This window comes from Nipponia nippon, unplaced genomic scaffold, assembly GCF_047370975.1.
Source record: "Nipponia nippon isolate SJK-2023a ecotype South Korea unplaced genomic scaffold, ASM4737097v1 scaffold_3, whole genome shotgun sequence".
Classification (NCBI taxonomy): domain Eukaryota; kingdom Metazoa; phylum Chordata; class Aves; order Pelecaniformes; family Threskiornithidae; genus Nipponia; species Nipponia nippon.
The window spans coordinates 80323354-80350055 of record NW_028262347.1 but is presented as its reverse complement, the minus strand read 5'-3'; the positions used below and the strand labels follow the sequence as shown (position 1 = coordinate 80350055).

The window sequence follows — 26702 nt, the reverse complement described above, 5'->3', positions numbered from 1 at the left end:
GCCAGGTCATGAGGTTGTCCACAGGAGTTACCTGTGTCCTGCAGTGCAGGTAAGCCTGTTGCAGCCCATGCCAGTCTGGAGGGAATCATTGAAATTCAGAGGAAATCCTTTCCAAGCTTGTCTTTCTACAGAGACAGCAAGAAGTGTATTCATTACATGGATTCGCCCACTGGAAACTAAGACTGGATCCATCGATCCAAGCTGAAAACCTGGTAGCTGTTTGTTTGTTGCTGCACATTCACATTGGCTTGGCTTGGCTTGGCTTCCCAGAGCTCTGAGAGCTTTGTGCTCCATTGGCAACCCTTGCTTGTCTGCCACCTGACAAGTTTAGAACTTGAGTTCTGTTAGGATGCTTTTCCTTTAAAAGAGTGGCAGGACATGTATGTGCGTGTGTTTTTATATACATACACCCACGTACAAACTATGTGTCTATATACACATGAACACACGCATATATGTATATATACACGCACACTCTGTCCAGAGCAGCTTATATCTTATAAAGCTTTCATTCAAAGTGATTTCTCAATGTTTTATATCATAAGAAAAGCAATTAATTAGCTAGCGAAGCAAAACAGCCTTGCAGATAAGCCTTCTTGGGCTTATGCATAGGTATAATGAATTGAGAAGATCTGAATGGTCTTCATGGAACATTTAGTATGTAGTTTTAGTGCTTACAGCTATCTGAAATAGGCAGATAAGTTTTGCACATTCAATAGCTTGTGATGTATTTGTTTGAATATGATTGTGATTTCTGATCATTACTTGGTCTTTCAAAGGAAATTGAAATGAAAGCCTAATCCCTTTTTACTGAAAACTTGAAAGCAGTTCCTTGATATCATACTTATTTGGTAAAATGAAAAGTCTCTCTTCTGCTTTGAGAATGGATGGCTAGTAATGCCTATTAATTTTTTACCCTGTCTGATTTTTTTTTTTTCCTGTTCACCTCATATTAATTTAAATGGTACCAGTGTCTTCAGAGTTGTCATATGGAACTTTTATTTTCCTCACTCGTTAATTGCTTGTGTCATCTCTGCCCACTGCTCTGGGGAGGTGTTGGTTAAACCTAGAACTTGATTTAATGCTCCCATTCCTCTTCGGGGGGAGGGAAGTTCTGACTTCTTTTTTAATCGTAACGTATTTTTTGTATACTTTCAATCTCAAAATCATTTGGGTTTTTTGAGTGTTCTTTACATTTACTTTGACTAACAGTATGCTGATACCAGGATTATCTTCCTGGGGCCCTGCCTAGAGTCACACGGTTCTGCTGGTTCAGCTGGAGCTCTGCAGAGCTCCTGTTGCTGTGTGGCTGCTTGCATTGCTGTAATGCAGTGGCATCCACACTGGAAGAGATGATGCTGCAGAAGATCATGTACAGGGCAGATAGGAATCCGGAGCATCCTACTGATTAAACTGCTGTCCCTACAGCATGTCGATACTTAGTGTTGGTTTTGGTGGCATTTTGGCAATGGAGGGCTTTTGTCATTCAGGGAAGACACCTCTTTTTTCCAGACCATGCAGACTGAGTTTTGCTGAATTGCATCAAATTTGCATGTGGGTTTGTACAAGCAAATTAACTGAAGTAGCCTGTCTGTCGACACAGCACTGCCATTCAGCCAGGTGCAAAGCTACAGAATTAACCTAAAAAGTGGTTAATTTCCAATAACTTTGTCCAATATTTCTATCAACAGAGACATCAATTTGTCTTTTGTTTCCTCTACTACTCCTCTGAGGTTTTTTCCGTCTCCTCAGTGGTGGGGAATGGCTGTGTGCATAAGGTTGTAAATACTGTTTATCTTAAAATTTAGATTCTTTGGAACTTTTTGTTGTAGACTACAAAATAGACTTTCTAGTAAGTCTACATAAAGTTCCTTTAAACAATTGAGTTGACGTGCTCAAAGACACATGGGCAAATTTAATGGTGGGTTTGGGTCAGATGGAGAAGGGTGGTTCTGTGTCCTCCCTCATTTTTTGCCTTATGCTCCTTTATGCCTATCATCAGATCTGCCAAAGGTTCTGTGTGGCTACTTTTAAATTAGTTTTTCTAGTACTGAAGTTCACTGATTTTTTTTTGTTTTTTTTTTTTCTTTTTCTTTTTTTCTGTTACCTATAGCATGTTTTACAAACAGTTCGTACTTATGCTGGGATAGCTCACTTTAATGAGCATTACATATTTCTGTTATCTGCTCGGCCCTTACATTCTTTAATTCCCTCATAAATCTTGAGGACATGGTGACTTACTCTTAGTTGATCAATTTTTTTTTTCTTCTTTTGACATGTCAATCCTGACAGTAGATCATCTTAGTCTATCTCAAACTTATCTTTTGCCAGCATCCTGTGTGGGAGAGGCTCTTGCAAAGAAACCTGGTTTTGCTCTCTCAGCTATTAGCATCTAGTTTCTAGTATCAAATTTAATTGCACCCTTCCATTTTTGTGCACCAGCTCTTAACCATTTTTCTTATTATTTTGATATGTTTTTCTGATCTGATACTCCTTGCTCTCCTAAAGCGGGTTTTTTGGGTTTTTTCTTTTTTTTTTTTTCTTTTTTTTAATCTGCTGTCATTTATTAAGCTTTCTGTTTCTTTACCCAGGCTTGGATTCACATTTTTCTGGGATATGCTCATTTGGCCTGTGTAACCTCACGAAAATGTTACCATTTAAACATAATGACTCTTTTCTTCCCTGGCTTCCTGTTCCCTTTCCTTGTGAAGTGGTATGTATACCTTCCGCAACTTTCAGACTCAGCTGGGAGCTAAACATGCAGCCTTTAATTTCCTCTTTCTCCTTGAATTGAGGATCTTTTAGACCAGCGGTGTCTTAATCACCATTTCTGAAACGTAACGGTGTGGTACTGGTTTTGGTAGGATTCCTTCCATGATAGTGGTGAACTCGGTTGTATTATGTAAATGCCACTGTCATTTAGCGGTGAGCTAATGCAACAGTAAACTGGCTTTCCAACATAGTGCCAAGATCACTCCAGTGAGGAGCAGGGGAGAAGCTTAGTTTCTGATTTCCAGGTAAAGAACAAACATGGAACGAAAAATGTCCCTTGGCATGTCCTGCCATGGTTCAAAGGCTAAATTGAAATGTAGATTCTCCTTCATCAAATTAAATTCCTCTTGCATTTGGCATGGTATTCCCCTTACTTCCTTCTCTAAACAGAATCAGCTTGACTTTTCCCCCTTTTCCACAGTAACTGTATGATTCCTTGTTTGGTTTTTTGTGGGAATTGCAAGAGCTCTGATGCTTCCCTGAATTAAAGACGCCAGATTCATAGTGATATCTTCATCCTTCCTGTTGTTCCTCCCCTCCTCCTGACAGCCACATACAGACTCTTTTGGGGTTTTGTTTGGTTTTATTTTCCCCTCGGAAAAGACCCTTCCTCATCAATCTCCATGGCAGTTTATGGTTCCTCATATACAGAGTGCTTCAGCTGTCTTCAAATGTATGCCAGTGCCATTTTACCAAGTAAAGGAGTAAGGAAGGATGAATGGAGAGTATGGTGCACTCTCTGCTTCTGTATCAGCTGTCTTCCCTTCATTTGGGGAGCATGATTCTCTAAATTCCTTCCTGATAGGTTTCCATTTTGAAATACACTATGTCCGGAATGACATGGTATCTTTGCAAGCATAAAATTGTTATGAAACACTAAGTGCAGAGAACTTGTTATCAAAATACTTGTTTCTTCTTTTCTTTTTTTTTTTTTTTTTGTTTTGTTTTGTTAAGGTCACTGTTGTGAAATGGAATGATTAAGAAGTATTACTCCAGAAGCAGAGAAAAGATATTGGAGATTGCATTTTTTTTTTTCCCCAAAAAACAATGCTGTCTTGAGACCCAATTACTCAAAAACAAGTTGTAATGAAAATATACTAAAATCCTCGGCTTTAGCTTGGTTGTATCAAATACTTGGTAGAACTCCAAAGTGGTAAATAACTAGGTTATTTTCTTTATGGAGTACTAATCTTGTTTGCTTTGGCATCTAAAACCAAAGTCGCAGCTTATTTTTACTTAATATGCACTTTTTTTAGAGTATCCCTTCCATGCAGTAACAGATATTTATTACACAACCCAGGAGGCCAGTCACAGACCATGGACTCTGCTGTGTTTAGTGGTCCCAGAGGCAGAGAGGAGTGGTGTTCACCTAGGCAATTCTGGTCGACATAATAGTCTTGGTACTGATGCCAAAAGTCCTTGTAGACATCGTGGCAGAGTAGTGGTTTTGAGGCAGTGTTTGGAAGGAGTATGAGATAGGTGAGGGTCTCACGTTGTCTCGTACGGCTTAAGAAGAAAATAAAGATGCATCTGGTCAAAGGAACAGGTCTGGAAAATTAAGTTTACTGCAGTGTTCTGCGTAGGTGTGAGCAGCATAGTGAAGGCCAAAGGAAATGCTACTGCGCTACTAGCAAAAAGAGATTGTGTGCCTAGGTGAGCTTTTTTCATCCATCTGTGTTGTTTAAATTGTCTTAATACCAAGCAGAAAAATGGCAGGATACAACTCTAGCTTTGAGGTTGCAGTCTAGGGAGAAATAAGTCATGACATGAAGTAAGTTGATGGAAAGGGGAATGCTAAAAGGGGAGCCTCTCAGCGATAGCAGATTTTTTTAGTTCCTTTGGGGGGGTACTAGAAATGAGTGAAACCTGCAGTGACTTGATTTGTAGGTGAAGCCATTAGCTAGTGACACGTTTCTGTAGACTGGCCGTCAGTTGATCATGTTTTCTTTCTGTCACCGTTTTTATTGCAATGTCCGGTGGTTAAAATCCAGAAGAAAGTGTAGTAACATCTTAAGTTGTCTGTCTTTTCAGTTACTTCTGTTAACAGCAAGAATTTATTTTTGTTGATGACTGCCAACAGTTGGCATGCACAACATATCTTCAAAGTAAGTCTTAAACAAACAAAACCACCTTTCTTCTGTAACTTCTGGTGTTAATTCCTGTCGTTCTACTTTTTCTCTTGAGACTGTGTTACAAGCAGTGGTTGTTTCCTTAGTGTATGATTCGGTTTGCTGTGGAGATTTAACATATTTAAACATGAGACAAGGTGTCAAAGTGATGGGTTTACATGTGGTGGTTCCTGATGGTACCCAAAACATAGTTCATGTAAACTTGTTTCTGCTCCAGGAGGATGCATCCCTTTGACTGCTGTTGCTACTGTGTTCTCTGGGAACTCAGTGAAGTAGTGCGCATGTGTGTGTTAAATTGAGATTTGCTTTTGGAGCTTCCAGGGTGGTTTTTTTACGAAACTCAAAGCGACAACAAATTGTCAAGTTTTCCAACTGAATTTTCAGATCTGACTGTGTCTTTAAAAGGCCCATCACGTGTTGATATGTAGTGCTGGGGTTTTCACCGAATTGTTTGTATAGGATGCCACAAATTCATTTATCTCTTCGTGTGGCTGTCAACCTCAAACAATTTAGCTATGTTTATAGTTTTATAACAGATTAAGTAACTCTCCTCTGGATTCAAAAATTAAAATCAAAATGCAATTGATCATGATAATATAAATAAGGTAACAAAATTACCAGACCTTCCAAGAGGCTTAATCTCTTGTTCTTTATGGTTTAGTTGAATAAAAGATGGTCCAGAGTTGGTCTTCTCCTTCATAATTATTCAACTTCAAGGTTTTCTTAATTGTTGTGAGACAATGAAGAGGATGCCAATGTCAGTAAACCCGATGGAAGCGTTACCTCCAGGCTCTTTGCGTGTTGGCTGCTGTCTTTGTAATGTTCTGAATGCTTCTGCCATGGTGGATGCAACACACCATTCCCGCTTGGGGCATCAGTAGTCTAGAGATGGATTTTGCAAGTTTGTCTGTGTCTGAAACTATTGGTAATCTAATTGCTGGGTTCAGACATGGAACTTGCTCATTAGAAAAGCTTTCTCGTGGATAAACCTGAATGCATTTAAATGTCTGAAAAGAGCACAGGTTGGGTGGAGTACCACGGGAATTGCCTTTAGCCTTGCTGGATGGATAGACAGTCTGTGACAGGCCCCAGGAGGATTTGATCATGTCTTAAAAATACTAGAACAGGGTTCCCATATTTAGATTCTTCATTAGTCTGGTCCTCTGTGATTGTTTATCCCTAAAAAGAAATGTGAATTCTAAGTCAGTAAATCATTTACTTGATGTCAGTTGTCCACCAAAAGAATTTTGGGTATGACCATGGTTTTGTCAGAATAGAAATATGCTAAAAGATACCACCTACCTAGACTATTCAGTGTCCTGTCTGGGAGCCACTGCTTTAAGTCATGGGAATTATATACAGTAGTAGGTACAGAATGCGGTGAAGGAGTGGGCTGTTTTATTGCACATCTCTTAGCTTTGTTGAGCGGTGACAGCACGAGTGTTTTTTCAGACATTCTTGGAGCTGGTGAGCTTTGTCTGTTCACTCCTTTCAGAAGAAACACCTCAAATGCCTTTAAGTAGCTAATGTGGAACAGGATAGTGTTTTTCTGTGGTTATAAGCTCAGGTCCTCGTAGTAAAGGTATTGCCCATGGGTAGGCAGAAAGAGAAGCTGATGTTCCTGGGCAGATCTGTACCACTTAAATTGCTGTCTGGAGTGGGGCAGTTTCCCTTCGGAGTCCTTTTTGCATTTGTGAGGGGCTAAAGTAACAGCAAGAGCAATTTTCTTCCCAACTGTCTTCCTCATTCCAGTCTACCTGAAGCAGAGAAATCATGGCTCCAAAGCTGTCATTAAGCTTCCTAAGAATACTTTTATTAATTGTAATTGTCTGTACAGTATAGTTTTACAAGATTAGCGAAGCATGGAGAGCACTTCCTACTGTTAGCCTTAAAGTTTTTCTTTTAATGACAAAGTTCTTCAAATTTGGCACAGTCTGTCTGCTGCAAACTTCTGAAGTACAAACAGCAACGACCTGGCAGGCAGCACAGCACTGGTAAGAGGATATTTCGGCCAAGGACTTGCAGCCAAGCTCTTACCTTTTTGCATAAGGTTTTCTTTAATGGGAATGCAAAGCAGATGGGATCGTGGTTTAATAATTACTCCTTGACTGAGTGAGTTCCGCCCCGAGGAAGGTGCGGAAGAGAGGTAAGGAACGTCCCTATCATGCTGCGTAAGAACAGGGATGGTGTGCTGAGACTGTGTGAGCAATCATCATGCTGGTGCTTTCTCATACTTGACTCTACAGACCTGTGCTGAAAGGAGTTATTAACTTGTGTTTTACCTTAAACACACCAAAAAACTACAGCAATCTAGCATAAGGGGCAATGGCGCACTTCGAACTGTGCCCACCGGGCTTTGGATCTTTAGACCCAGGCGACAGGCACCGTCCGTTTGTACCATCGGAGCAGGAATTCTTCGTGAACAAGTCCCCCTTTCCCATCCAAGCAGTACATGCTTTGTTTAAAGCCAAAGGTGTATCAACTCCTGGGGGCAACTGTAGGTTTTGTGGATTAATATCTGATGGCCAGGTTAATCTTTTTGGGCCACTAGTGTATTTTTCCTCTCCTTCAGTTATTCCAGCATACTTCTCACTTAACTTCATATACAGACCACCCCTGCTGTCTGCAGCAACTTCTGTGTTCTTGTGCTAAGATTATTTTCCATTCCTTATGCTGTCAGTGTGTTTGAGCAGAAGTAATAATGCAAGTTTAAGAGATCATATGCTTTCTGTGGTGTTTGGTACTGCAGTGGCACACAGCAGCAGTCGCAGAACAAATCATTGCTCTCTACACCTACCTGAAAGGAGGTTGTAGTGAGGTGGGGGTCAGTCTCTTCTCCCTAGTAACAAGTGATAGGATGAGAGGAAACGACCTCAAGCTGCACCAGGGGAGGTTTAGGTTGGATATTAGGAAAAACTTCTTCGCTAAAAGGGTGGTCAAGCTGCCCAGGCACAGGCTGCCCAGGGAAGTGGTTGAGTCTCCATCCCTGGAGGTATTTAAAGAACGGATAGATGTGGTGCTCGAGGACATGGTTTAGTGGTGGACTTGGCAGTGATAGGTTGACGGTTGGACTCAATGATCTTGGGGGTCTTTTCCAACCTTAACGATTCTATGATTCTATGATTCTGGATGCGGCAGCGAGGGGGATGGTGCAGATGGAGGTGCTCAGCCTAGTTCATCTGCCCTATGCTGTGAAGTGCCATGGAGAAAGCGTTTAGCCGAGGTATGGAAAGCTCTGTAGCCATGCCGTGGGGTGAGCCTGCACACATAAACCCACCTTTCTATCAAAGCTAGTTTGAACACCAAGTTGGTGGTTTGGTTCAGAGCTAGCTCGTGAGTCTTAGATTTAAGCATCTCCTCTGCACGCTGTCTGTCCCCGCACTGAAGCATGCTCAATGCCCATGGAATAGCAGGAGAATTTAACTGCCAAACACATTTAAAAAAAAACAAACCAAAACCAAATCCCTGCAGCTTCTTGCTGTTTGACTGAAATTCAAGCATATGGCCATAGGCATACCAAAAGGCATACCTTTGATGCTAGGTGGTCTCCCTGCCAAACCTAAAGCTGGTTCTCAAGAGGATCTTATGTGGTTATGCTTTCAATAGAGTGCCAGAAAGCTGAACCTTGGCAAAACTATGCTTTAAGCTGATGGTGAGAACAAGATTAGGAAGAATATTTTAGTGCAATGCCTATGCATTGCAGCTACAGGTAGACTAGATACATTTTCTTCTACATCTAAGTCATAGGGTTTTTTTGTTCTGCCTGTTTTGAAGCTGTCTCAGCTAAATTAAAATTTCGATGTTCTAAAAAATTATTTTGATTTGTGCTTGACTTTGCCCAGCTCCCAGGTTATGGATTATTTGATTTCAGAAGTGTGTGCCTAGGCATTTACTGCTCTAGCTTGAGCCTGGTGGAGTGGCTGCAGAGGAAGACGCCTGAAGGGGTGGGAGGAGCGCTTCTCCTTCCCCTCTTTCCTGGTGACCTCTGCTTCTGTGGTTGCGTTAGACTCTTTTCCTGCACATTTTGACCTGTGCTATAATCCTATCAGAGAGGGCAGTTGCAGTCAGGGATGAAGTCTTCTCTGGAAAAGATTTCTCGCCTAAGCCTCCGCATCTGAAATGCTTTTGGCATTCAGTGGTAGAAACTGGCTTCTCTCAGGTGTCTTTTTGCCACGACTCCTCGTGCTCTGGGGTTCGAGCCACCAGGGCCAGTCTTTTCATGGTACTCGGAGTTCCTGTGGAGAAGCTAAATTGCATACACCACTCTAGGTGGTAAACTATCTAGCTAACATGTCTTTGCAATCCAAATAGAATTAAAAACGAAGCAAACAAAAAAAACCTGGTAACAAACACATCGACTATGTCTATCACTGTCGTGACTTTGTCAAGGCCAGTGCATCTAATGTCACCTGCTATCTTTGTCACTGATACCTTTAAGTCAACTTGGAACTGAAGGAAAAGAAAATTGGTGTTAAAGTAAAAATGAGTTTTCTGCAAAAGCTGCTACTTGTTGCTTTGTAGCATGACATCTAGTTCTATCATTCTGAGTAAATGCGGTACATTTTTCTTTGTAGCTGAAAACGGTCAAAGTTTTTCAGTAGCCTGAAAAATAGCTTTAAGGAAACTATCATTTTTGTATGGTTTTTTTGTGTGTGTGGCTTTTGTTTTGTTCTGTTGGGTTTTTTTGTTTTGTTTTGTTTTTCCCCCCAAAAATACAAGGTTTTTTCAGACAGGCTATAAGAGAAGTTTGTAAGGAGAGGGATTTTTTTTTTTTTTTCTGTTTAAACTGACTAGTTTTGGGAAGACAGGCAAGGCTTCAGGAACACAAACCCTACTTGAAGCTTGAAACAAAAGCAGTGAATATAAAGCTAAATCTAGGTCAAGTCAGAGTTAATAATAATAAAAACCAACTTGATAATCCAGAGAAAAGTTTGTTTATGGGAAAAATATACCACAAATGTAGTAACTGTGTGATGACTCCAGGATTTTCTTGTTTTGGTATTAACTCCACAGATTCGGGAAAAGGGAAGTGTTCTTTCTTTGAAGGTATCTTTTAGGTTTCTTTCTGTCTTGTATCATGTATTTTCAGTGGTGTGGCTTCAGCCAGACAGTTTCCATGAGGAGTGTGATTCATTGGGTAATTTATGACATACTTCGGGATGTGCTTTGGACTACTTCTTTTCCTGTTTGGGAGGAGGGACAGGCTGGATGTTGAGATGTTTTGGAAGCCTTGGCTTTTGTTTCTGTGTCATGATTTGGTTCTGTTTCACATCCGTGTGTGTGAGGAAGGGCTCGTGCATTCTAGAGTTCGTGCCCTCCCTCACCTTATCACTCCATATTAACTGGTCTCATAAAAGATGTCACCTCTCCTTGAAGACTTGCCTTTCCTGTATCCTTGGGGAGTTGCAGATAAAACAGCAATAGTGAGGATCTGTTGGATATGCAGTTCTTGTGAATCACGTCCGTATGTCTTCTTTCATAGAGTAACTGGAATTTAATGTGGTGCTGGAAATGACTGTGAGATAATGCGTCTTTTCCTGAGACAGAGTGGGATGCTTTTCTAACTACGTTAAGGATTCATGCAATACCGTTGTTCCATGGATGTATAATATAGGTTTGAACGTGCCGACATGACAGTTTAAAACAAACAAACAAACAAAAACCAAATAGAAGTATCTGTACCAGTTGGGAAACACAGCTTCGTGAGCAAGAGAGTGGGAGAGTCTGGGCTAGTATTATATTTCTCGTAGTGTAGCCCCAAGAGAAATGCTTTAGCAGCATATAAATGGTCACCCTTTTTTCCTCTTTTGCTTCTGCTCCAGCTGAGTGTTTGTGAGGTAGAGTTTCTGTGATGGCTGCTGCAGTGGGAAACATAGATTCACTGCAGTTAAGACACACACAATGTTCATTGTAGATATTTAGTGACGGGCATAAACATGAGTTAAATGGTGAGAATTAGAATCACTAAGAATGAGCTTGCAGATGGCCATTTTCAAATAGTCACCTGTTGTGGGTTTTTTCTTTACCTACTGTTGTATTTTTAGATGGTTTTCCTTTATTCCTACCTGAGATTTGTTTATGTCTTCAAGTTAGAGAGCAGCCACGCAAAAGGCTGGTTGGGCCCATCTGAGAGGATGGAGGGGAGAACCAGTGGGGGAGAGGTAGGGTGGCACCTCAGAGTGGGTCTCTTGCTGACAGGCGAGAAACGGAAGGGACTAATTACTGCTTTTAAAATCTCTCCTTTATGTTTTTCAGTTTAATTTTGCCATTCAAGCAAAACAGGCAGCAGTGGTGGCTCAAACAGCTACTTTACTTGGTTCTGGTTAAAGATGTTCACAAAAGCTTACTGCTGGGTCCAAGGCTCATATGAAGTTCTGTAGCTGGACAAACTTACAATATCCTGGTGCTTCAAAAGCTGTCTTCTTTGCTAGCATGCTTAAAAAACCAACAGCAAGTTTTGTGTCAGAAATGATAATGAAAAGATACCTTCCTTGAACATCAGAAGTTAGGCAGCAGATTAGCTTCTGTATGTGAGTATGCTTTGAATTTTTTGGGGTGGCTGCATAAGAGGCATTTCTGTATTAAGTCCCAATTCAGTGGATGCTTTGCATCCTCAAGCGTTAGCTGAATTTGTGTAGAGTACAGGGACATTTAGGATTTCTTTAGATCAGGTAAGGATGGGGAAAGATCATGGAATCACAGAATGGTTTGTGTTGGAAGGGACATTTAAAGATCACCTAGTCCAGCCCCCCTGCCGAGGGCAGGGATATTCCTCACTAGACCAGGTTGCTCAAAGCCCCAGCCAACCTGACCTTGAACACTTCCAATGATGGGGCAGCTACAGCTTCTCTGGGCAGCCTGCCCCAGAGTCCCACCACCCTCACAGTAAAAACAGTTCTTCCTTATGTGCAGTCTAAACCTCCCCTCTTTCAGTTTAAAACCATTGTCCCTTGTGCTGTCACTACAGGTCCTGGTAAAAAGTCTCTCTCCATCTTTCTTATAAGCCCCCTTTAAGTATTGAAAGGTGGATTGAATTAGTTGAAAGCACCTGTTTCCCACACCTTTTAATGGGCAGTTATCTTCTGAATGTTGTTGAAAGAAGGTGAGACCTAAAATGGTAACCTGAATATGGCCACATGTTCTTAAACTTTTAGTCGGTAAAGTTTACCAAAAAAAAAAAAAAGAAAAAAGGGAAAAAACCACCCAAAGTGTGCAGTATTTGATGGGAAACCAGTGTAACTCCCTTGAAACTGGAGTGGCATGCCTGAGTCAGTGAAGTATGAGCTAAGAATCTGGCAGAAGCCTTTTGCACAAAGGAAGGCTGAGAGAGTCTCTCAGGAAGCCTGTACGCTGCTAAATGTGGCATGTTTGAACATGAGACTGACATCATTGTGAGTTCATAGTACTGAAAGAACAAAGTATCAGCCACAAATTAGACTGACCTAATTTTTAAGTCACTTCTAAAAACTTAATAGCGCAGTGTGTTGCTTGTGCAAGCTGTTTATTTCTGTCCCAGCCTCTGCCTACTTCACTTAAAGTACAAGTTAACCCTCTAAACTGTCCAAGGAGTTGTTCAGGAAGGGGTGTGTGTATGTATATGTGTGTGTGTGTGTGTGTGTTTGAGGGGTGCTGCATACTTCCTTCCTTGGCTCTTTTTCCACTCTGACCTCAATCTTCACATAAAGGAAGCGATTAAGGACCACCCATCGTATACCTTTATCCTTCAGGATCGGTTTCCTGGAGGTAGAAACCTCAGGACTGCGTACCAAAACCTAACGCGTTCCTATGGGCTGCTCACGTGCAGGCTGGAAGTCTGTCTGAAAATGATCAGAACGCTAGCCAGCGGTATCAACAAGAATTTATGTATCATCAGTAAGTTATTATAAAACTAATCAGTGATATTTATTGATGTATCCGTGATCGCTGACAAATAACTGGTGCTTCTTCCATTGCTGAATACCTAAGAAATACAAGGATCTTGCAGTTTGCAGATGAGATACTTCTTTCCAAGTGTTTTAGTTGGCTCCGCGTGCACTGAAGTTGATCCGTTCTGTTGATATATTACTTCAGTTATTGCAGAAGTATACTGAACTCTCCTAGCCTGGGATTACTTTGACAACAATCAGTGCCTTTCTGGTTGCTTTTTAAAGGACTGTGTAAAACAGAGCTCCTCTACAAATTCTGGAGAAATGTAAAAAGCTTGTTTATAGATCTGTACGGAGCTGTGCATACATGCAAGCGCACTTCAAACAGGATAATACAAATGTAATTTAAGCAAATACGTTTTGTTTCTCTTTGCTATACAAAACCCTGTTAGAAGCCCAGAGAGGCTGCTACAGAACATTTCTTGTTGACGCTGGTCTTTGACTAAGGTGCATGTCAGGTAATAACAACAGAATTTACTCCCTCGGTTTGGTATTGCATGCTTTTGCTCTTCAAAATTTAAAAAATCCTGGTCCCGTTTAATTCTTGCAAACTAGATGTAATGGTGGTCACATTTTGTCAGTTGTTCTTAAGGGGGATTAATATATTTTGTGGTTATGTCACTCTTCTTCTTCTACTTAAATGGTAATGTTTATAGTGATGTAAGAGGCACAACTGGGGAACGTAAGTCACCCTCTGCTCTCTCCTTCTATTGTAAAGATATATATGGCTTCTCTTTTCAGCCATGTAGTTACCATGCTAGAAATGTGGCTTTGGCACTGCTGCAGGTCTTGTATAACATGATTCAAATTCAAAGAAACACTTGGAATCCTTTGAGAAAGATGTACCAGGGCATGTTACCTGGAGTGTACCTCAGATACCATGACTTCTGCTTTTGTTCCTGAGCTGAGGCCCTGTTGGTACCGTCTTGTCAATTAAATTACAATTTGAAAGCAATTGTAATAAGCAGGCCATCAGAATTACCTTTGTGTGTACAAATTAGGTATGAAAATATGTTCTGTTCTCAGTGCGTGAACTATCAGGAGTCTTACACCACGGTGAAAGATTTAGGTCCCAGTCGTCTGATCTAGGAGTTTGTTAATTTATTTTTTGGGCCTCATCTGCAGTTCAGCAGTCACTCCATGTCATAGCCCGAACCCCTTCCTACTCTGCATAGCTCAGAATGGGAGACCTCTTAACAGGATTACTGCAACTGTTTAATTTCCAGGAGCACCTAATGACTTGAATTATTCCGCCACATTAATTGGGAGCCATTGCTGTACACCATATAGCTCTATGTTTCCTTCTCTACCCCCACCTCAAGACAGTTGGGCTGCACCATCATTGTGGACTCACTGTTTTCCACCATCTATTCTGTTTCCTTGCCATATAAATGTCATTTAAGGAGAAACCCAATTAAACTTAACTGCTTTACTGAGTAGGACTGAGCTTACATACGTGTAATGTAGATGTTTTATTGGGCCCAGCATCCCTTCTGAAGATGTTTCTGTGTGCTTTTATCGCTATGTAGCATACAGTGCTTGCAATACTAATTTTGTTTTGAGCATGCAGAGGGTTTTTTTTAATGAGTCTGACAACAGATTTAATTAAAGCTTATTAGGTTTGTTTTGTTGTTTGGTTTTTTTTTTTTTTTTTTTAAACTTCTAGATGTTTCTCTGTACAGCTGACAGGACATGCATGCAGTGCAGTGCAGCACTGTATTTTCAGACACAAGCAGGAAGAAACAAAGTATTAATGTTGACAGTTTAAAAAAAAATTAAAAAATTCCTTCCAAACTTTCTCATGCCCTGATGTGAAGGGGTTGAATGTGCATGTTGCCTTCCGGGAGAACTGGTGTCATTTCCTCAAATGGGTGAAAGACCAGAACATTTTAACCCACAGCGTACCGTGGAAGAAGTTTACACGTCTCTGTTCTTAAAGGAGATTGACTCACTGTGATCTTTAGTCATTCGATTTAATTTAAGAGAAGAGTCATTAAAAAGTCTGTTGCAAGAAATTCACCCCTGCCTTGCCCAGAAGCTATTCTGATTTATTTCCCTAATAAAATTACCATCATTATCCTCTGCCTTTAATCCATCCTGGTTTTTGTACGAAGGCTTCAGATCCACCTTCTGTTTTCATCATACAGTGACCGCAAAGCAGATCAGAGTTGCTTTTTTTTTTTTTCTTTTTTTTTTAATTTTTGGCTCCTTATTTGCAGGCCCATATTATTTGAATGTCTTCCCCTTAAAGTCTCTCACTAGGCAAAAGACCTTAAACTTAAAAAAAAAAAAAAAAAATCATTATCTGAAGGCTCTGAGGTCCCATCTTCTTTCATGGGAAGCTTTTTAAAGAAGTAGCATGGACTACTACAACTGCTGTGTTTGATGTTCATTTAGCACTACTCTTCAGAGCGCTCCTCCTCCTTTTAATCTGTTTCTCAGCAAAAAGGTGACCATATAAAATAGAAAAGCCACCCTTCGCATTGGTCTGCTGAGCTGCAGAACACAGTCGATTTGGGATGTGTGGATTGTGTAGTAGACGGAAACCTTGGGGTCATTAAAGGGGCTGCCGTAAAGCAGTCTTGTTCTACAAAAAGTAAGGAGATGCTGGAACTTCAACAGCTTGAGGATTTATAAAGCAGTTCAGCCCTTTAAGGTTTTCCCTTTTTGCGCTTTGTGTCTTTGAATCAAATGCTAAAATACAGTTGCTGATAGAGACTGGCAGGCGTGGACTTTGCCCGTTGTTACAACTAAATGATGAATCTTAACCATTTGGTGTACAGGACCCAAATAGCACTCGTGATGTGTTTTGTAAGGATAGGCAGTTGTCCTCCGGTTTTAATTTGGTTTGCGAGTTCTTACGTTACGTGCTGTGGCTTTGGATTGGATCTCTTCAAACTTGGATTACACAGATAAATGAAATAATTTTATAATATATATAATTTTATAAATTTTATGCCAGATACTTCATACAAGATTACATTTTTAGGAAAGGACGGGATGAAACTTTTAGGAAAGGAGAGGTAGGTATTGAGGTCCGTAGAAGGATGCTGTCGCACTTGACAGTTCAGTCTCTCCCTGGCTTCTGGTTTGCTTGATGCACCGCAGCCGTGGCTGTGGGAGGAACACTCCGTGAGACCCGGCTGGTTGGGTTCGTTTAGCTGCAGTTCAGGGAAGGCCCTGAGCAAGAGAGGAGAAAAAAAGCTTCCATTTCTAATTCTGGAAAATAGAAAAAGGTATTTAAATAAGGCCTGGAGGACTTCTTATTTGCCAGAAGAAGTAAAAAGGCAAGTTTATATCCTTTTGTAATTCACCCTAATTGAAAGGATGTATGTTTCTTTTCCTAAAGTCAGCAGAAAAATCCTGGCCTCTTCATGATGAAAGACTTTTTTTCTTTAAACTTTCTCCTAAGCACAAATAGCTGAAGTTTCCACTTTAAACTTGGGTGGCTCATTCATATTTCACTTAATGGTAATATGGTATCCTCTCTCTCTCTCTCTCTCTCCCCCTTCTTACCACCAAGGCTAAAAAGGAGGAGGGGAGATATAAAATGTTTCCGAAAATTACAGGAAATGTCTGTTCCTTTAACAGCACTGCCAGGGAATTTCCAAATGCACTTAATGCTTATGGCTGAACTTGCGGCAGCTCGGTCTTCAATCATGAGTGGATCCTGTTCTACAAATGTGGCACCTCCTTCCAGTAAACTATGTTGAAATTAAGTATATGCTTTGTTTCTCATCTGCTCTTCAGCAGAATTAATTGCACCCAATGGTGAAATGAGGGCTCTTGGGAGCCGCTTTAAACTCCTGATTTACTTCTATTCATTAAAGTGGGAAAAATAATACATAGTTTTCTGAGGTGGTAGCTAGTTTATTTGTAAGGACTTTGGAGAGGCATGGATAGCAGGTACTAGTGAATGTGAAGACCACCTGGCAGTTTTCAGAGAGACTTCAGAAACTGCAGGTGAAGCACTAAGGAACAAAAAGGGAGATGCTTTTTGTCCCAGTACGTTGTTTCCTTGGACTGTCACAAGGTGGTCTCTGATCATAGGGCCTAATCAGTGTTAAGCACTAGGTTAGTTTTAATGCCCAGGGATGAGATTAGAGTGGGGATAGTGACAAATACAATGAGTAAGATGAGCTTTGTCTGTGTTCTCCGTTGCCGTCTGCTGGGCTTCTGGCCTGGGGGAGGGAGCAAGGGAGATCTGCAGAGCTTCCCCAGATCTTCCTGGGGCTTGAAAGGGCATCTGCCAGCCGGGAGGAGGAGGCAGGGGGAGAAACGGACCTGGCACAATCTTCCAACAGATCTTCTTGTCCATCCCTCTGCCCTGCTGCTGTCATGTATGTACACCGATGTGATAAAGATGGACAAGTGAGAGGATCTCCAGCCTGGGACCAAGCTGGGACACACATGCGGGTCCCAGTCAAGGCGTCTGTCCCAGTGAGCAGAGCATGGTCTGGGCAGCAAACTCTTTCATTACCTGTCTGAAGGGCTCTAGCCCCATGTTCTACTGTTGGCGTGTGCAAGGGTTTTAGAGCAGTTGCCTAAAGACAGAGAGGTGGTTCTTGTAGCTTCTTTCCTCGCGAGATGACACGGGTTTTGAATCTGTTCACCGACTGTTGTGATGTGCTCAGCCCTCTGCTGCAAGTGGCTCTTCACGGTTGTCAGGTCATTTACTACGTGGTTTGGAGCCACTCCTGGATTTCATAATAAGGCAGTGCTTGGCAATAATTTATTATCATGGTTTATGTTACAGTGATTAAGTGGAGCTGTCATCTCTTGATAGCGATGATTTGAATCTTGTTTTTAGCTGCCCAGGAAACGGTTTGGAATTGGCACTAATGTGTTTATTTTTACTTCCTCGTGTAAAGGTTATAATTTAATTTGTTCATGTAGGAACAGCAGGTGCATTGTATAGAGGTTGTACAAGTATGACTATACGTAATGATGGGTGACGCCAGTGTTACCAGTTTCCAGTGTTGGCTTTTTTAGCGTGTGGCAAGGTGGGATTAGTTACCTGAGATGATCTGTTTCGTTAGTCTTTGTCCATGGTGTAGTCAGACTGAGTTATGGGAATCCCCTATATTAATAGATACTGAACAAGAGTTTGTGAATTTGCCTGAATTCATGCAAATGCATCACCTGTGAATGCTAGTTACAGATCAGTTTTCTAGCAGGAAGATGTGTCAAATTGTTTGGAAGGCTATTGTTGGTTGGTGGGGTTTTTTTTTTGTTATTGTTTTTTTAAGAATCTCCAACTTTTTTCTTTTTTTTAAAGATGGTGGAGAGATTTGCTGTGTTTTCTTTTACAAAATCAGTATAATGTAATTTTCTATTTCAGACCTTTTCCTTTTAAATGAATGCTAGTATTTATAGATCTCTTCTCACCTAGGTTTTCACGTATTTGGGGGATTTTACAGCAAATGACTACACTGAAAGTGTGAAATCCATTTTCTGTTGGGTTTGGGGGTTTGGGGTTTTTTTCACTTGTAATAAGGATCTTTTTTTTTTTTCTCTCCTATGTTTAGGTATTTCCCTCCACTGGCCTTTGTATGTGGACCACCCTGTGTCATCCTGTTCAACCCATTTAGATTTTGACTTAAATGTAGGTGAGTAATTGCTTTTGACATGAAACAACAAAGAATTCATATAAAAGTACTCCAGAATTTTCAGTTGCTTTGACTTGGAAATCATACAGGGAGAATAATCTTTTAAAAATCCATTGAAGCTTTTCCTGGTTGCCTAGTGTCCCAGGCAATAGGAAACTAAAAATGCTATGTGTCATAGCATTTGTTTGGAGTGGATTAGGTAGGCTTTCCTTCTAGGTGTCACTGAACTATGTGCTGGTGAACCTACAATGAAAAAGTATTTTGAAATGGAGAGAGCTTCTTGCTTGTATGCGTGGAGAAGAGAGTCCCCGAATAAAGTCTCTGTGCTGTGGAATAGAGTGATGTAACATACCGACAGCGTGTTCTAACACTTCCCATGAGCTCATGTTCTATCAGCTAGATTTCCCTGCTATAACACGTAATAAACGTTTATTATTCCACAGGGAATGTCAAAGAGGTTGGCTTCTTGGTAAATGCAAGTGATTATAATCTGGCTCATTGCTCAGAGTTGGTAATGGTGCATGAATAACATTTGCAAGAACTTTGCACATATTTGAGGGCTGTGTTGAGTAGGCCACCAAAATGTGGTGTTTTGGTGGTTTGTTTTGGTTTTTTGGTAGTAGAAAGGACTATATTATTTCAAATACCACTATTTGTATAAAAAGCAATATCTTACTGTTATCTAAATGGAAGGTCCATTCATCTTGCTTAGCCCAGATGTCTTAGAATGCTGGTGGTAAAAATGTCTCTAAGCAGTAGGCGTAGAACTAGAGTGAGCTTAAAAATCTAAACTGGAGGTGTTTTATGCAGCATATTCATGGGAAGCTGATTTCCTTTCTGACTCCGCATGCCACGGTTCTCAGATTGGTGAGCACAAAGAAATGGGGTGACTTTTCTTTAGAACTAGTAATCAAAACAGAGTAAGTCACGTAGGTTGAAGGACAGTAGAGCACTGAACAGAAAATTCTCCTTCATGTTTTTTTTTTTCCCAACGGATTATACTTGCCTTTTCATGAATGTACAGTGTGTAATCTAAAATGCATGTGGCTGCTGTTTCTACAAGGAAAACTAACACTATTCTGTTTTGACTACATAGAGAGATTTAAAGTACAGATGTGCTGAATGTAGGAGAGGAGGGAGCAGCCATTCTGATCATACAGATAAGCGAAGGACAGCAGGGTGAAATTCTTAAAACTGTTTCTCTTTCATAAACATGGTACATAAGTGACGTTTAAAAAAAAAAAAAAACCAACAAAAAAAAACAACTGTGTTTTTATTTGAGTGACTTCCTTGCTGCTCTCCACTCTTGCACAAAAGTGGAGTGTGCTAGGGAGGGTGGGGGAAAGTCTGTGTTCTTCCAGCCCCCAACCAATGTGAGGAAATTATGTGCTAGACAGTTCTGTGATTCTATGGTGACACTTGCTTGAGTCATCTGACAAGCCAAAAGACACCCTCATTCCCCTCAGTTGAGGAACATGAGCCCTTGTTAACAGAGGTCGTCTTTTTAAATCACAAGCGTTTGTAATCTCACTCCTGTGTGGTCTGCACAACGGCAGGCAAGACATAGGCTTCTTGTAACTCCAGTTACATTTTTTTCCCAGACTTTACACTTTATTACACAGTTGTTGATCTCTGGAATTTATTGGCTTGCTTGCTGAATTCAGAAGATATATAGCCATTGCTCACTTTCACTTAGAAATCTTATTTCCCTTGTGCTCCATAGACACTTTTGTGTTTCTCCCTACTGATGAGTAGCAACTTGAGCAAGGATCGGCCTTCTCTCTCTCCTTGATTGTCACTCAGTGTCTAGTAGCATAGGTTACAAGCATCTGTCCAGAACAACTTTTGTTTCCATCTTTCTGATGCTGGTGAGGGAATGCTGTGGCTGTCACAGATGTTGGGGGGTGGGGGGGAAACATCTCACAGGAGCGGGACTTTGCCCTGTGATCCCTAGATCTGGAGTTCCTCTCTGATGCAGGAGTTTGTGTAGGCTTGTTGGTTGCTTGTATCATGTGTGGCTGTGGTGGTCAGGACTGGTGCTGACGGTATTGGCACCGGCTGTTGAATCACTGGCAGCTCCCAGCTCAGTAACAGTGAAGCCAAATACTCCTGTTAAAACAGCTGATGTGCCAGCAGTGGCATGCGTCCTGCAGTTTAGGAACTCCCACCTCTGTGTTTTAATTCAGCTTTTGGGTTTCTTTTTTTGTGCTGGTGTTCATCCTGAGAAACATGAAAGGGGATTTGTAGGGGAAGACAGTGTTTTTCCTCATATGTACATCTGTTTGCCTAGAAAGTGGAAAAATATATGGTTTTAAAAATCAACTCTCTGGTGTCTCAGGCCGAGTATGCAAAAGCTGCCCTTCAGGACCTTCTGATGTTCAGATGCTGTAAACTTACTTTGTTGGCGTTTTGCCATGCAGCAGTAGCGTATGTGGGAGCATTGCTGCAGGCACCTGACAAACCAGGCATTAGTGACGTCAGGAAGAAAATTGCTGAGCGTTTATGACACCAAGGTTCAACTTCAAGGTTATCTTCTTACGTGAGGTAGAAGTCTTTCAGAGATTGTAGCAAGGCTTCTAGAAGCTCTCTGCCAATTCCTTAACCGAGGCAGAATTAGAGTGTAGTTCCGAGAAGTTTTTAAAATATATTCTTGCTGCATCTGCCTCTTTAAAAATAGTTGCTACCATATGAGGCAAAGCCTGAGATAACTCAAACGAGCGTTCTGCTGTGATGTAAGGGGATTGCTTGGAGTCATAGAATCATAGAATCATTAAGGTTGGAAAAGACCCCCAAGATCATCGAGTCCAACCATCAACCTATCACTGCCAAGTTCATCTATGCCATGTCTTCAAGCACCATATCTATCTGTTCTTTAAATACCTCCAGGGATGGAGACTCAACCACTTCCCTGGGCAGCCTGTTCCAATGCTTGACCACCCTCTCGGTGAAGAAGTTTTTCCTAATATCTAACCTAAACCTCCTCTGGCGCAGCTTGAGGCCGTTTCCTCTCGTCCTATCACTCGTTACTAGGGAGAAGAGACCAACCCCCACCTCGCTACAACCTCCTTTCAGGGAGTTGTAGAGAGCAATAAGGTCACCCCTCAGCCTCCCCTTCTCTAGACTGAACAACCCCAGTTCCCTCAGCCGCTCCTCATAGGCCTTGTTCTCCAGACCCTTCACCAACTTCATTGCCCTCCTCTGGACACGCTCCAGCACCTCGATGTCCTTCTTGTAGTGAGGGGCCCAAAACTGAACACAGTACTCGAGGTGTGGCCTCACCAGTGCCGAGTACAGGGGCACTATCACCTCCCTGGTCCTGCTGGCCACACTATTTCTGATACAAGCCAGGATGCCATTGGCCCTCTTGGCCACCTGAGCACACTGCTGGCTCATGTTCAGGCAGCTGTCAGCCAGCACCCCCAGGTCCTCTTCCGCCATGCAGCTCCCCAGCCACTCCTCCCCAAGCCTGTAGCGTTGCATGGGGTTGTTGTGACACAAGTGCAGGTCCTGGCTCTGAGCCTTGTTGAACCTCATACAATTGGCCTCAGCCCACTGATCCAGCCTGTCCAGGTCCCTCTGTAGAGCCTTCCTACCTTCAGGCAGATCAACACTTCCACCCAACTTGGTGTCATCTGCAAACTTACTGAGGGTGCACTCGATCCCCTCATCCAGATCATCAATGAAGATGTTGAACAGGACCGGCCCCAACACTGAGCCCTGGGGAACACCACTCGTGACCGGCTGCCAACTGGATTTGACTCCGTTCATCACCACTCTCTGGGCTCGGCCGTCCAGCCAGTTTTTAACCCAGCATAGAGTTCACCCATCCAAGCCGTGAGCACCCAGCTTCTCCAGGAGAATGCTGTGGGAGACAGTGTCAAAGGCCTTACTAAAGTCCAAGTAGACAACATCCACAGCCTTCCCCTCATCCACTAAGCGGGTCACCATGTCATGGAAGGAGACCAGGTTAGTGAAACAGGATCTGCCTTTCATAAACCCATGCTGGCTGGGCCTGATCCCCTGGTTGTCCCGCACTTGCTGCATAATGGCACTCAAGATGACCTGCTCCATGACCTTCCCCGGCACCGAGGTCAGGCTGACAGGCCTGTAGTTCCTGGGGGAAGTCCCGGGAGTCGAAGTGATAGAAGTAGAAATTAGGAGTGCATACAAAACGTGAGCTATTTTGACTGAAGAATCAAACACACAACTTACATGCCAGGTTTCCAGTTCTGCGGTTGCCTGTTTCGCTCCTTCTGAGCCATTTGGGATGGGGACAGGAATCCCTGAGGCGGAGAGGGATTCCGTAGTTCTATGGCAGCATTACATGTACATATTAGAGATCCACTCTTGTTTGCACGGAAGATAGTAGGTTTTTTGTTGGTTTGGTTCTTTAAACAATATGGAGAAACTGTAAAGATACTGGGCAAGTGTGGAACAGATTTTTTTAGCTTTACAGTGAGTTAAAAGGTTAATTTTCTTCTTTAAAAGAAGAGGTAATGAGCAGTGCCACATGTTGCAGTCCATCCACAAGGAGGAAGAAGCCATGCGGTATTACCAGTGTGTGTGTGAGTGACTTCATTCAGTATTCTCATAGTTCAATTACGGCTCACTTTTCCGTAATCCTGATTTCAGTGTAGAACATCCTATGACTAAGATGGTTTCCTAGCTTGAAGATCAGCAACATAATGGCCTATTTAGGGCAAAGCATCATTTTTTTAATTGCATCATTTTATGAGACACTATACCATTGCGATCTAAGTCACAAGTAGCACAGCAGAAAGAGAACAGTCAAGAAATTGAATTTTGCCTTTTTGCAAACTATGATTAGAAATGAAACAGATATTTCAGCACTTCGTAGCAGCTGAATGGCAAGAGCAGTCACCAGGAAGGGGAGGAGAGCTCTAGTGTTTACCTAAAGCAGGAGTCTGCCAGTTTCTCTTCTTTAGATGGGTCACAAGGAAGAGTCCCAAAGTCTGGTAGTACCAGAAAGAGAGAGAATTAAAACAAAACAAAAACCTGTCATTTATAAAAATGTTGTTCCTCCCACGCCCAATGGAGCTGTTCCTGTCAAAATAGGATTTCAATCACAATAACTTGAGGTGACATTACTGTTAAGTTTATTACTTTCAAGACATGGTCAGAATGGTTTCAGAAACTTAACACATAGCTGTACGTTAAGGTAATAGTGTTATTCAAAAGAATTCTTGACTGGTAGCCCACTTGCCATATGTTCTTTACATGCTCTTTACCCAGTCGCCGTGTATGACTGGTTTGAGTTCTTTTTAAGGGTCTTCTGACACAAACTTCTAGCATACGAGAGTGAAGGCTGAGACAGCGAGCAGTAATTTAGAAGCATTTAGAAGATAAGACGTATACCCAAACTAAAAGCTGCAAATTAAAGATTACGTAGTTTTAACAGCCTCCGTTTTAGAGTTCTGTAGTTTCTCAGCTGCTTTGTTTTCCTGTTGTTAACTTGGACTTCAAGTCAGCAATTTACCTATCAAAACAAACTGTCTAGTTCACAAACAAACTGTCTAGTTCACGAACAAACTGTCTAGCTCACAGAAGAGCTAGAGCCAATTCCCGCTAGAGCCAGTGGAAAAGTTTTCATTGAGTTCAGTGAGTTTGGTATCTGGCAGCCTTTGATACAAATAAAAGAGAATCAAAATTTGTGACAGGACATGTTAAGAGAAATAAAAAGCAGTATGCTTTTTTTCTCTCTGGAAAAAAACGGACACAACTATCAAGTTTCACTTTTTCCCCCCTTGCATAATGGCATAGTCTTTTGATACCTTCCAGCCTGTCTACAGAGAGCCTGAGGCCAGTATATAATGACTGCTCTTTGAGGGGGAGCACACCTGCCAACTGGGTTGCAAAGATAGGTTGTTTTGGTTTTGTTTTTTTTTTTTTTAATATGTTTAATTAAGGCTTGGTATAGTAATTTTTCCAATAATTTTTGTAGTTTAGAGTAATATGCATTTCACTGCTTTATGCTTTCTTTTATCGGGACAAGCTTAAAAGCACTGGCTCTATGGCAGTAGAGTCAGGGCAAATAGAAAAATCATATTTTGTCAACCTAATAGCTGTTTATGTGAAACCTAGTGGTTTTCTTGTCTTGCTACATGAAACTCTCATGAAATAAGTTTATTTCAGTTTTCTTTTTTTGGGTTGTTAAAATGAAATTTGTACTTTTTTCAGAATTTAATTTATTTAAGATTTTGTGTATTTAGATTTGTATAATATATCTAATGAATAAAACATCTGCTGACCTGGGATTTCCCATTGCTAAACACAACTGACCTGTTCCTGTAACAGGACTTTTAATAAACTTTCTATAAATTAGTTTCAATTTATGACTTGTCTTGCAATTAAGATATACAACAAACATTTCAAACTGAAGCATGTAAAATTATTTTATAAGTAAAATGCAAGTTTTCCAGTTGAACCCGTTAAACTGAGGATGTAATTTTTTTTTTAAAAAATATTTAAAGTCTTCATTCCCATATGTACCTGTACGTGCATTAAGAACCCAGGAAAACGTATCCTCATAATTTGCTTCTGTTTACAAATGTTTTGCTGCCTCAAGCATGTCAGTCAGTTGGAGTTTTAATTTTCTTCATCTGGCCACTTCAGTTTTCTGACAGTTGTGACACTTTGCTTTGTCCCAGCCAGCAGAAAGCAGAGGTGGAAAGGCTGCTTGGGTCACAGGCTGGGTGGCACAGGCCAGAACCGACCTACGGCTTGCTCGGAGGTACGCTTTGCCTTGTGCAAGAGGTGTTGCGTAGTTTTGTGCCCTAAAATCGCTTCCCCAAACAGGAAAAGGGAATGCGATGGTGTGAGACACGCAAACTGGAGAAGCGTCGTTTCTTGCTGAGCCGGCTTTACCCTGCACCGATTTGAGCCCAGATTGTTCATTTCCAAACAGTCTGCCATACTAACGAGGTGAGGAATTCTGTCAGGCTTGTCCTTTCGTGTGTGGTTCTAACCTGTGAGCTCTGCCACCTGGTTGAAGAAGTCACCACTCTCAGCTGTCTTCTCTTGCTGGAGTTGATTACTGAGGCAGCTGAACGTGTGGCTTGTGTTTCCTTCGGAGTTGTGTTTGCAGCCTTATGCAGACAGCTGTCTCCTCTGTAAATATCCATGATTGTACTAAGAGACCAAGTTTTGAACTGCAGGAGCAAAGTAAGTTGGCTTGTGTCTTCTATTGGATCTGTAGCTGCAGCACCATATGCGCTAAAGTGTAGCTAAATCCCTTACGGACGAAGCCCTGTGGTGGCTCCTTTCTGAGGAGTGTTCCTAGAGGGACTTGTTCCATCAGAGTGTATTTTGGGAGACTCTGAAAAGCCTGAGGACAGCTGTGAGGCAGTAATACAAATAGGTGGTGAAACATGTCAGGTGTGTTTACTGCTCTGCTGCTGCCACCCTTTCAGCTGATGTGGTTCCGATGCTGTCAGGATCTAATTTTACGAAAGTATGGTTTGCTTCAGATATTATTTATCATGTGTGAAAAGTGTAATCTACCTCACGTTACTGTCCCACCTGCTCCAGAAGGGCCAGAGACAGTGCTCACTGCTTTACCTTTCAGTAGCGTATTCACAGGGCCTCTGTTCCATGTCTGGTGATTAATTCCAATAAAATGCTTGTGTCCTGTTGTAGCATCTTGTTCTTCTGGTTTCTCTTCAGCCATGTTCTTAAAGGAGAGAGGTGGATGTAAGTTTTGTCCTTTCTTTTTGTACAGTTTCAGTTCCCTGACTTGCAGTGCTGGTTTGTGAAATACTTTCCAAGGCATTACACTTTAAGAACGTATCTTAACTAATTTTACGACTTCTTATGACGTGGTGAAGTGCTGAAACACATCTAATTAGTTTTCCTATTGAAAGGAATACCATGATTTCGGGCAGTATCTCTTAATTATATTCTAACAAAGTCTTGCGAAGAGGCAGACCTAGTGGCAACAAAAGTCTGCAATTAAGACAGGGTACGTTGCCTGAAATACAAGATAATTGTCCAGGCAAGATCGTTGGAATAGATTCAGAGACTGTAGTTGCAAATGCTCTCTCTAGGTGTTTGGCATATAGAGCAGAGAGGGGAACTTCTCAGGAGTGTATTTATTATATGGTGCAGACCAGTGTGCAGTTAGCCCCTCTCTCAGTACACTATTCCCAACTGGATCACTTTTATGTTCGTGATTCCCAACTCCTCCAAGGAACCCTAATAAACTTTAATGCTCTACCAAACCAAGCTGGCTCTTACCCTTCATATCACAT

The 26702-nt window shown here is 41.6% G+C and overlaps 1 protein-coding gene across 11 annotated transcripts in view; it reads left to right on the top strand.

The window, feature by feature from the left end:
* DUSP16 (dual specificity phosphatase 16) overlaps nucleotides 1-26702 on the top strand; it is a 73089-nt gene that overhangs the window by 11820 nt on the left and 34567 nt on the right. For 7 of the 11 annotated variants that reach the window (XM_087768172.1, XM_087768177.1, XM_087768169.1 and 4 more), the window contains one exon: nucleotides 18355-18435. The gene's annotated coding sequence lies outside the window, so the exon portion shown is untranslated. Of the gene's footprint in view, nucleotides 1-2591; nucleotides 2714-18354; nucleotides 18436-25251; nucleotides 25378-26702 lie in introns of those variants that run through there. The other 4 variants (XM_087768175.1, XM_087768178.1, XM_087768173.1 and 1 more) reach the window with 4 other exon arrangements.